This window comes from Coffea arabica, chromosome 3c (assembly GCF_036785885.1).
Source record: "Coffea arabica cultivar ET-39 chromosome 3c, Coffea Arabica ET-39 HiFi, whole genome shotgun sequence".
In the NCBI taxonomy this organism is placed as follows: Eukaryota; Viridiplantae; Streptophyta; class Magnoliopsida; order Gentianales; family Rubiaceae; genus Coffea; species Coffea arabica.
The window spans coordinates 35398118-35410867 of NC_092314.1; positions in this window are offsets into that span (position 1 = coordinate 35398118).

Here is a 12750-nt window from a genome sequence, read left to right on the forward strand (position 1 = left end):
TCATTGACCAAATGGTTGAACGTTTAGCTGGTAGAGCTTATTATTACTTTTTGGATGGATTTTCAGGATACTTTCAGATAGCAATTGCCCCAGAGGATCAAGAGAAGACAACGTTCACGTGCCCGTTCGGGACCTTTGCCTACAGACGAATGCCATTCGGGTTATGCAATGCACCTGCAACATTTCAGAGGTGTATGGTAAGTATTTTTTCTGAATACGTGGAGAAAATTATTGAAGTTTTCATGGATGATTTCAGTGTGTATGGTGATAGTTTTGATACGTGTTTAGATAACCTGAGATTGATCCTGATAAGGTATATAGAGACTAATCTTGTGCTTAATTGGGAAAAATGTCATTTTATGGTTGAGCACGGGATAGTCCTGGGTCATATTGTATCGTCTAAGGGCATAGAAGTTGACAATGCTAAAATAGACATTATTTCTGCATTACCTTACCCCGCGAGTGTGCGGGAGGTGCGCTCTTTTCTTGGACATGCAGGTTTTTATCGAAGGTTCATCAAGGATTTTTCAAAAATTGGGGCCCCGCTGTTCCAACTTCTACAAAAGGATGTGACCTTCGAATTCGATGATAAGTGTGAGGAAGCCTTCAACAAGTTAAAAGAATTGTTGACTTCACCCCCAATCATCCAGCCCCCTGACTGGAGTCTACCATTTGAGATTATGTGCGATACAAGTGATCATGCTGTAGGGGCTGTATTGGGGCAGCGAGTAGGAAAGGCAGCTCACGTCATATACTATGCATCCCGAGCATTGAATGGAGCCCAGTTGAATTATTCCACCATTGAGAAGGAGCTTCTTGCAGTTATTTTTGCTCTAGAAAAATTCAGGTCATATCTGTTAGGTGCTAAAGTGATTGTATTTTCTGATCATGCAGCATTAAGGTACCTGATGACCAAGAAAGATGCAAAGCCGAGGCTTATCAGGTGGATATTGCTACTGCAGGAATTTGACCTGGAGATACGGGATAAAAGGGGCTCAGAGAATTTAGTAGCTGACCATCTGAGTCGTATACCCGTTGGGGAGGATAATGAGCCATTGAAGGATGCATTCCCTGAAGAGCATTTATTTTCCTTAAATTCTCAAATGCCTTGGTATGCTGATTTGGTCAATTATCTAGTAACGGGTGATTTTCCTGCAGGTTGGCCGAGATCGAAGAAGGATAAATTGAAGAGCGACGCCAAGTATTTTATCTGGGACGACCCATACCTATGGAAGAGGTGTGCAGATCAAGTGATGCGGAGATGTATAAGTGAGATGGAATTTCAATCGATTTTAGCTTTTTGTCATACTTTTGCCTGTGGAGGTCATTTTGGACCCAAGAGAACTGCTCATAAGGTTTTAGAAAGTGAATTTTATTGGCCTTCATTGTTTAAGGATGCCTATGTGTTTTGCAAGTCATGTGATCGCTGTCAAATGGTAGGTAATATAGCCCGTAGAGATCAAATGCCCCAAGTCCCGTTGATTTTTGTTGAAATTTTTGATGTCTGGGGTATAGATTTCATGGGGCCTTTTCCTACTTCATGTGGTTTTTTATATATTTTGCTGGCAGTTGATTATGTGTCTAAATGGGTGGAGGCTAAGGCCACTCGGACTAATGATTCGAGAGTAGTTGTAGATTTTATCAGGTCTAATATTTTTGTGCGATTTGGAATGCCTAGAGCTATTGTCAGTGATAGGCGAACGCACTTTTGCAACAAAACTATAGCTGCGTTGTTTCGCAAGTATGGTGTACTCCACAGGGTCTCAACGTCATACCACCCTCAGACCAATGGTCAAGCAGAGGTGTCGAACCGGGAGATTAAGTCCATTTTAGAGAAAATGGTGCGCCCTGATAGGAAAGACTGGAGCCAAAGGTTGGAGGATGCACTCTGGGCCTATAGGACGGCGTACAAGACTCCTATAGGGATGTCACCGTACAGGTTGGTATTTGGGAAGCCGTGTCACCTTCCAGTGGAGTTCGAGCACAAGGCTTTTTGGGCGATAAAGCAATGTAATATGAATCTAGAAGAGACCGGTGTCCAACGAAAGTTGGATTTGCAAGAATTGGAGGAGATTCGGAACGAAACCTACGAAAATGCACTAATTTATAAGGAGAGAAGCCGGACATTTCATGACCAACAAATTTCAAGAAAAACCTTTGAGGTTGGTCAGAAGGTCCTCCTGTACCAGTCCAGGCTCAAGCTATTCCCAGGTAAACTACGTTCCCGTTGGATTGAACCTTTCATTGTGACTCACGTTTTCCCATATGGTGCAGTTGAAATCCAGAGTGCTAAGACAGACAACAAATTTGTGGTGAATGGACACCGTCTCAAGTATTACTACGAAGGATTTTCAGGTGGAGAGGTGGAAACAATAAGGCTAGACGCACCATCGTGTCCTAATCAATGACACTTTACCATGTCTAGCCAAAGACATTAAAGAAAGGCGCTCATTGGGAGGCAACCCAATTGTTTCTTTCAATTGCTTGTTGGTTTCGTGACATAGTTTAAATCTGTTTTCCCTTTAATTTGACTGATTTTGGGTGTTGATTTTCGTCTTTGCTGATTTGCGGGTGACCTTCACTCATGACGTGCCCACGTGATGACGTGCAGGAAGCTCACGATCAGGAATTTCTGAAACTTCTGGGAGCTCTCTTGGCCTCATGACGCGCCCGCGTGGTGAGGTGCAGGAAGCTCATGATCAGAAATTTCTGAAACTTCTGGGAGCTCTCTTGCCCTCATGACGTGCCCGCGTGGGGATGTGCAGGACGCTCACGATCAGAAATTTCTGAAACTTCTGGGAGCTCTCTTGACCTCTTGACGTGCCCGCGTCACGTTCGCGGGAAAGTTATGGATTTAAAAAAAAATAATAAAAAAAAAAAGAAAAAAAGAAAAAAATAATTTTATAAATACAATAATAACAAATGAATAATTCGAAAAAAAAAAAGAAAAAAGAAGAAGAGCAAATTTTTTTTTTCCTTTTAACCGTAGCCTTTTCTTTTCTTAAAAAAAAAAAAAAAAATTTCCTCCTTTTCTTTTCTTTCTTTCCTTTCTTTTTCTTTTTTTCTTCTTCTTTCTTCCTCTTTTCTTTCTTTCTTCTCCGCTGTTTTGCTCTGTCCGCCGCTCTGTCCACAGCACCAAGCTCAGCCGCCACTGGTGTGGGCTCAACCTCATCGCACGTCCGTAACCTCAGCCAGCCGCGGCCCACCTCTGCGCACGCCGACCGAGAGCAGCGCAGCCACCACCAGCTCCGCTCACGCCGCGAGCTCTCTCCCTCTCTCGTCGATCCACTGCTGCCAACCAGATCTCCACCGCCCGCCGCCGCTGCTGTAGCTCCGGCCCTTCACCACCATCGCGCGCAACACGGACCCAAGGAGCGCGCAGCCCAGCTCCGCCCGCGCGCTCTGCCCCTGCTCTGTTCGCCGCTGACCAGTTCCAGCGCGCCGCTGCTAAAGCTCCATCGTCGCCCACGCGACTCCCTCCGCACGTGACAACGAGCCCACGGGCACGCGCAGCAACCTCTGTCCGGCAGCCGTGCTCTGCACACGGCCACCGCCAGCCACCACCAGCTTCACCTCTGCCTCTCTGTCGGCCGCCTGGAGTAGTCCCAGTGGAGGTATTTGACATTTGCCCCAATTTCTCAGTGTTTGTCGGTGCTATTTGATTCCCTGCATGTTTGGGTGATTTTCCACCAGTGGTACTGGTTGAATTATTTTTGCTTGGACTGGCTAATTCTTTTGGGTTGGGTGCAATTGTGCATTTAATTGGCCATCTGGAGCCACTTGTTGGGAATCTGGGGGAGCTACAATACTGCATTGGTTTGACTGTCTGAGTAGCTGTGTTTATTGGGTTGTTACTGTCCCCTTGCTGCACTACTATTGCTGAATATGAGTTAGCACTTTTCTTGGCCAACTGGAGCCGTTTCTTGAGATTTTAAGTGTGTTGCAATGCTATGATTATTTGTTCGATTTGGAGACGACATTTTGAACATCACGTTGCTTGGGGATATTGCTTGAATTGTTGGATAACTCGCTGGGGTTTCTCTTGAGATTTTAGTTGCGTTATTTCTGAATTGCTTGTTGATTACTTGCTGGAACGCTTTTGTTTGCTATTGGCTGGGTTACTACTGGGAGATTTTTGCTTTGTTATTGCTGGTTTCTATACCTGTTGGATTTTCTGTTGCCTTGAACTTACTATTGGGGGACATGGTAAGACCAAAATCATCCTCTAGGTCTAGGGCCTCTCGTTCTCAGCCCCCTCCACAGGCCTCTATTCCCGTCAACTCACCTACCAACCTACCATCCTCTTCTAGTGTTCGAACCCGTTTGGGTAGGGGTAGGGGTGCGCAGGTAGATACCCCAGCTCACTTTGGGGGGCACCTAACCTTCACTAGACCCGCCGATCAGCAGAGATATGCTAAGGTCTGCGAGCGGCGGATTACACCAAGCAAGACTTGGGAAAAATTAACCGTCATGGGTCTAGGTATACGAGAGGAGGTCGAGCAGATGTTTACAGCCATCGGGTGGCGCTCATACCTCGATATCTTATGCCCCGCCTTTGTCGAGCTGACTCGGGAGTTTTACTCCACCTTTGAGTTCGAGTTACCTACGAGATACACCGTTGACACACCACAGGTCATTCATTTCCGGCTCATGGGTCGAGAGTTCAATTTCTCCATTACCCAATTCAATCGGGCATTTGGGTTTATCACTAGAGAGTATGCTGGGACTAGGGAGTATGCAGAGAGTGCCTGTGACTACATAGAGCCGTTCCTCTCCCACTACCATGATGTGTGGGAAGACATGTCCGTCGATCAGCAGCGCTACGATCCTTCCCGGTCTAGGAGCTCCTTTCTTAAGGACCCTAGTGCCCGCTATGTTCAGCGTTTCTTAGCCTACAGCTACTCGGGGCGCAAGGACAGCTCTGGCATACTATCTCGTCCTGAGTTCTTCTTCCTCTGGAGTATGAAGAACAATATCAAGGTTAACTTGGGGTGTTGGTTGGCCGCACAGTTCAAGACCGTCTTGGCCAAAAAGAACAAACCCCTTATCCTTGGGTCCTATATCACTCACTTGGCGATACAGTTGGGGGTTCTTAACCTGGAGGACCACGACCTACATTTGGCGTGCGAGATGGAGCTCTTGGACGTAGACTGTTTGGAGAGGATGGGAGTCATCGAGCGCCTGCCTGATGGTTCCTACCAGTTCATCCCCCCGGGACCACTTAGAGCTCCGGGTGCGCATCATTCGTCCCGGGCAGGGCCCTCCTCCTTTCCTGGATCAGCCGAGGACACAGCTGGGCCATCTTCTTCTGCGCCACCTCCCCCGCATGGGACTACTGAATGGCAGCAACTCCGGGAGCAGGTTCAGACTTTGCAGGCTCGGATGGTCAACGTTGACGCCAATGTCGCCGGCATAGCACAGAATTTGGCGCAGTTTCTGATGCATACAGGCTTTGCACCTCCGTTTCCACCTCGCCCTCCGCTATGACCCGATTTCAGGGAAGTTTGGCTGATTCCCCTCTCACTTTTGCTTCACTTTTGGTTTTTATTTGTCACATTGAGGACAATGTGTCCTATAGGTGTGGGGGGTCTAAGGGGGTGATAGTGTTTTCCGTTTTTAGTAAAAAAAAAAAAAATGTAAGTTTTTAGTTTTTAGTAGTATTTCTTAGTTTTATTTCTAGTTGCTCGTTTTCGTTCTTTCTTCTTGGTGCTTACCCTTCATGTGAATGCTAAAAATTGAGATGTGGACTTATTGACTCCAAGTCTACTTTTGCCAAGTTTTTAAAATACAAAATGTATCGGGTTAATGTGGTTGGATCCAGAATATCTCCCCGGTGAATATCGGATTGCTTGGCTCTTTTGATTTCTGTGTTAATTTCTCTAGGCATGGGGAATGACTGTTGGCATTTTAAGGTGAACTGGTCCAATATTGACTCCAGTTCTCTATGTTTGGCAATAATGAGGCGAGCTGTTCTTTTTCTTGGTTCTTAGTGTTGTTATTATGTGTTTTTGGCTTTGTTCGGCTGTGAATAATCTGGACTGTACTCCGCTATGAGTTACTACTGAGTAACCGGGGATCGGCACCTAAAAGTGTCGATTCTCGCGTCAAAAGGTGGTACTTTATATGAGTGCGTGGTCGTATAGCGGTAGGAGCTGAGTAACCGGGCTCATTCATCTAAAAATGTTGGAGTTCGCGTCAAAAGGCCCCGACGGCTAACGACTAAGTCTTTTTGTGTTAATTATTATTATTCTAAAAAAAAAAACGAGAAAAAAGGAGAGAATAAATAATAGGGAAGCTTGTTGGCTTATGGACTTAATATGGGGACTTGTGTGAATATTTGGACCATTAGCTGATAAATGCTGTGTGTCATTCCTTTTCCTTAGATTAGTTAATTCGGGAATTTGAGGAGTTCGTGGTTTAGAGGCTAACTGGGGGGATGCTTCTCGGATTTTAATTACTAGTGCCCGATATGTGGTTCTTTCTTGAATGTCTCGGCAATTTGGTAGATTGGGCAATGACCATTATCAAATTTTGGTGTCTTATGCTTGAGAACAAGCATGGTTTAGGTGTGGGGGGAATTGATAGGGTATAATTTCGCTATTTATTTTATTATTAATTTCCCCTATTACCTGACCTGATGTGAATTAATTAGTAGATTCTACTTACTTTTCGTAATTTGCACTTATTTCAGGGAGTAGAACGAAAATGTGATAACAGGTGCCAATTTGACAGAAACGAAATCCAGATGATAAAGATGGTCCCGGGGGCGTTTTTGGAAAGAGGAGATATCACGCCCACGTTGGTAATTTCCGCAAAGAAGTGACGGGCGGGGGGTTTCTTCCTCCTGATGAGCCGCGGCAATAAATAGGAAGAAAAAGGGAATCAGAGGGGGGCTGGCCGGATGATAAGTTTTTGACCTTGGCAGACATTTTCTTGACTTTTCCCTTGAATTTGTTTTGTTTGGGCTGAAGGAACGTACGAATGGCAGGCATTAGGAATTCTTAGCCTTAGACTTTTCTTGTTAGTTTTCTTTTGGGTTGTCTCCACGCATGTCAGGAGCAAGGAATGGGAGCCTGATTTCTTTGACTTTTCTTTCTTGCACCTTGTGAATGACTTTGCTCTACGAATGCTAGGAACAATTAAAAAGCTTCAATTGTCACCTGCGCTTTTCATTTGCTTTCCAATTATTCGACGAATTGCGGCTCCTGAAATGCAGGCAGTGGCCGTGACTTTTGTTGAAATTTCCCGCGGGCTTAGTTCATCCAATATGAGCTAATCCCCTCGTTCTAGTCAAGAAACGACGGATGCTTTGGGTCACCTGAAAATTGTGAGATCGATCTAATTTAATCTTTCCCTTTTACTTATTGGTATTCGTGTATTCCCTGTGTACTCTGCTTATGGTTATTTGATTAGTTGATTGTCTTGGATCCGGGTAATTAATTGATTTGGTAATCTATTGTCAATTGGGGTATTAAATCCGTAATTGTTTAATTACCTCAAAATAGTGACAACTGGCACGATTAGATTCGTGTCAGGGGGATACGCGGGCTAATTTAAAATAACCCTGGTAGTGTGTTATTTGGTTAGAATAGGGCTCCTCTAATACGTAAGGCAGTTGGGGAATTAAATTCTACGGGCGTACCTAGGATTATTTCTCAATTAGAGCAGTGATTAACGGGCGTACCTTGATCACCGACACAGTAAGGAGGGGTTGACTGCCATCGTTTGTTTGGTAGTTATAACCTATTTATTGGTAAATAATTGGGATTGCCTTGCATCAATGATCAATTAGGTGAACCATTGCTGAAGTTACTTCTTGGCTAGATCTTTAGTTAATATTACCTTGGTTGTAGTGGATTGCCATTTGACTTTTAATTGCCTACTTTATTTTATTTTTGATTATTTCCTTGTTTTAATTGATTTAGGCCTTTAATTATTGTTATCCTAAGTCCAGTGAATTGTGGTTTAATTGTTAGTTAGTTGTTTATTTTTATTTACTTATTTGAATTTATTTAATTATCGTCGTTCCTACAAAATCACCCCCCTGTGTCACTTGGGATTTCTTAAGAAACAAATATACCCAGTCCCTGTGGATACGACCCTACTTGCCCTGTCTACAAATTCATAATTATTTGTGAAAAGGAATAACCATTCCATTCGGGTATATCGGATCAAGCAAACTCTTCGGGAACAGGGTGAATCAAGTAACCCATTGCACACCTAGAGCCCCTGCTCCAGTACTTGGAATTGGGTTTTGGTCATTTTAACTGGCAATTAGGTTTAATTTTATTATTGCACAGGCTGACGACCTGTCAGGAAGAAAAAGAAAGGAAAATGGAAGGGAAATGGGAAAAAGAAAAAAATGAGAAAAAAGGAAAAAAGAAAAAGGGCTTAGTGTTCTAACTTCGCTGGACCATAGAAACCTAGAATAGAGAAGATGACGCATCTTTTAAAATTTCAAATGAGCCCTTCAGTTTTACCTTTGTTTTAAATGAAGCAAGAAAGTCTTTAAAATTTTAATTAAGTCTTAAGGTAACTTTTGGTATAATTTGAAGATACGGTTAATATAGAAAATTTTCATCAATTTAAATGGTTCCCTCCATTTTCCAAACCAAAATGGGGTGTTTTGAATGTTTTTAAATAACAGGGAAGTTCAGTTAAATATTGTCGTTGCAAGAGATTTGTTGGTTTTGAAGTTTTTTGGGATTTGAACATGGGCTGCATTTGTCTCAATAAATTTAATTTACTTATTAATAGTTAAGTCTCATTAGAACATGATGGTGTGCCTTTAAGATTAGATCTGAAATTGAACTATCTCTTATATGTAATTGTTCACAATAATAGCATTAAATGGAGTTCCTATAACACTTTAATATCGTCTTGTGGTTGCTTAAGATATACTCTTTTTTCTTGGGGGAGGAATGGGTTGGATGATTCGGGAGGAAGAAGTATAAGTAAAAGGTTTCAAGTTTAAATTTTTCCACCTACATTTTTAAAAAAAATAAAAATATGTATACTTTTTCTTAAATATACTTATTAAAAATTTATACTTTCACTTTTTGTGTATTTCAACTGTGTTTCTTCTTGCTAATGGATATGCTTATTTGCAAGATATTATGAATGCATTGCCAACTATACCACCACTGAAGCCCAAGTATCAATTGAGACCAACAAGTGAGATGCATTTTAACACCTTTGACACCTAAAAATCATGTAGACTTGTTTGTCATGCCACTGGATTAGAATTATGTCATAGTGATTTTGCTTGCAAGTGGTGGTGTTAATGCCCTTTCTACAGATGATGGCTTTAAGGATTTTGCTGTTAGTAATCCTACTATTGGAGTCTCAGTGGTTCTGATTCGTTGTGTATTGAGATATGTAAGCGATTTATTGCAAAATATGTATGGTAAAAAAAACACATAATTGACTTCATTTATTTGACATGCTTTTTTTAATTTTAATTACTTTACATAAGAACTATTTACATGAAATTATAAAGTATTAGATACAAAATAAATTATTTCTTCTTTTTTTTTTTGTGATAGGCAAATCAATCCACCTTACTATGCTGGAAGTCATTCTGGGAGTCATTTTGAAAACAAAAATGGATTATGTCAGAGATTATTATTCGAGGAAAAAGCTTTAGTAAGACCTCCTATGATTTGTATACAAGTTAATATACGAATAGTATTATACTTAATTTTTTTGGTACATTTTTAACCCTCTTTTTTGTGAGGAGTTTTATAGCCCCTTTAGAGTACCATACCCATGAGTTTAATTTTACTGTTAGAAGTATAAAAGAGAGCTATCACCCCTTCAATGATAATTAAGCATTTAAATTACCAAAGAATGTAGCTAGGGCTATTTTTTTTTTTTCTACTTCATGTATTAGTTATAGATATATGCTAGGGTGAGGGCAAAGGAACGACCCAAAAGGATCAATGGGAAGTTATCGTGTTGACAAAAGACAAATGTTAGTTATAGCTTACTTGGTCATCTCTACCTTTAGTTTTATAAACAAACTAGTTTTATACCTGTTCGTTGAACGGGAATCGTCGAAAAAAAAACTATTTAGTCAATTTTATAAAAATGTCGATATAAAATACAAATTTAATGTATAATCTATTAAAACTTGTCTTAAGTATATTACTATGTGCGCATTGTAATATAAAGTATTCTTATAATATAAATTTGAACATCTAATTCAGTGAATAATAATTCAAAAATGGAAAAAATAACATTCAACAATACCATAACATTCAAAAACTTGAAAATAAATAAAAAGTACGGTAAATAGTATCAAATAATATTCTATTCTTCATAAACTTGTTTTTGTTTTTCTTCTGTTTGAACATTCTCTTCGATTTGTCCATGCAACTCAGCATTTATTGATTTTTCATTATCACTGCGTGATAGCAAAGCAGGATAACTAAATATAAAAATAAATAAATGATTTATCGCATTCAAGGTTGTGTTCTATTATTCTTTCAGTTTCTTGATCAAATATAACAAACCAAGCACTATTGGTTGCATCACTTGCCAAGACTTTTAACATATACCTGTATAAATACACATGTTGTGACGGCCCCACCTCCCCCTAAGGCGAACCAAAGAGTTCGGCGAACCGCCTGCCCAACTCTCGTCGGGACTCAGTCATTCACTACAGTCCTCAATTGAATCACAATATATATCTCAAATATATATCAAATGTTCCACAAATTCACATACACTACAAACTAAAACCTCAGGAGATACAAGAAATATTAATCTTCCGAATAAGACAAAGGTCCTCAGTTCTCACATAAGTACAAGTACAAGCGCAATCTCAAATATTACACAAGATAAAACTAGAACTCCAACTGTACAGTAGATCATCCATCCATTCACACGGAGAACTTTAATACAAATGCTTCCTTCACCTCAAGCCCTGTGGAGGGGAATAAAATAGTTTTGGGGTGAGCTAGAAGCTCAGCGAGTAACCAGTAAAATCAGTAATCAAATCAGTTTCTCAATAGTTCATTTCAATAATGTCATGATTCAGTAATCAAATGTACATTTATTGCTCTCGTGAGCCAATGAAATCATTGTACTTAAACATCCAACGCTCAAATAGATCCGTTAACAGTAAAATAGTGATAGGGAGCCTTTGGTGCTCCAGATGAACAGTAAACAGTGGTGGAGATGTTGGTTCTAAGCACAAGACTTCCCAAGAACTCATTGAAGCCAAATCATATCATGAACTCACATGCAAGCACACATGATATGCAATCGAGTAAATAATACAAGAAACAGTTCATAAGTAGCTTTGGAAACAGTTTGGGGTCACTCACCAACCACGGCTCAGGAACCTCTTCTACTATAGACAATTTCGTGGATCGAACTCAAGCCCTTCAGCTCAAATTCAAAGCAACCAAACACTCTCAAAGATCGGACAGCATTTCCCCTTAAATTCTTCATTTCCATCCTACAATCAAATACCCAATCTTACGAGAATCAATCACAATCACACATTCGGTTTATAAACAATAAAGCACGTCCAATTAGGCCACAATACCCTTCAATCAAAGCCAATTAGAAACTCAAAAGCCAACCATTAGAAAACCCCCAAATTAAACCCTAGAAAGCGGAATTTCCGTACAAACCAGAAATTTTTCGCAAACGATCACAATTAACGCACAAAAGCTCCATTTAACACCATTTAGAGCTATCAATCCAAGACCAATTCATGATTATAATATAAAATCAGAAAAATACCCAATAAATCAGAAATTGGACCAACTTGATTTAAAACCATGAAATCATCCACAATATAGCATATTTAACCACTATAAACCGCTAATATACTATTATTAAAATAAAAGGGAACTTTCTTAACAACTCACCTCAAATTCAAGAAAGCTAACACCTTAAAGCTTCCCCTTCCAAAACAACTCCATCAACCTCTTCAAACTTCCATAGTGAGCCCTTGTATGGAGTATTTTCCAAAATCATTGGTGAAATCTCAAGATTTTGGCAAAGATTAAAACTAGGAAAATTGAGAGCTTTTCTCTCTATGATGCACGGATAGGCCAAGTGAAGAAATGAAAATATTTTGGGCCAAAAACAATATAAGAAGGAAGAAAATCAGCTGGTCAAAATTGATGACCGACATGCCACGTCACAATCCAGTCAGAATCTGGCCGGATTCAAGGCAGTGGCAAAAATCATTTTTTTCAAAACTCCAAGGCAATCTGGCCAGGTATCCGGCCAGAAACTAGCCGGATTTGCCAAAAACAAAGCTGACCAGACTTTTTTTTTCTTTTTTTTTTCTTTTCTTCTTCCGGGCGTCACACATATTCTAAAAGTTATGTTTATGTAGATATTGTAGCAATTAAAATGATAAAAAGGTAAACACCTACGACATACCTCAATTTAGGATACTCCATATTTTGATTGCAATCATTACACAATTTAGGATACTCCATATTTTTCTTACAATACAGGGCCTTGGATGTCGACTACTGACAACATTTGAGAATACTCCTTGGATGTTGACTACTGACAGCATTGATAGTGGTAGCTAATATTCTGAATGTAGATAGAATTTGCTTCTAAACTTCTTGATTATGGGAGCAAGGAATTGATATATTCTGCAAAGCACTTTCATGGCGCTATTTATGAAGCATAGACTATAAGTGTATATAGCCAATAGTTGTCAGAAGTTCATGTTGTTTAAGTGATCAGGTTCTTGACCTCTCTTCTATTTAAACT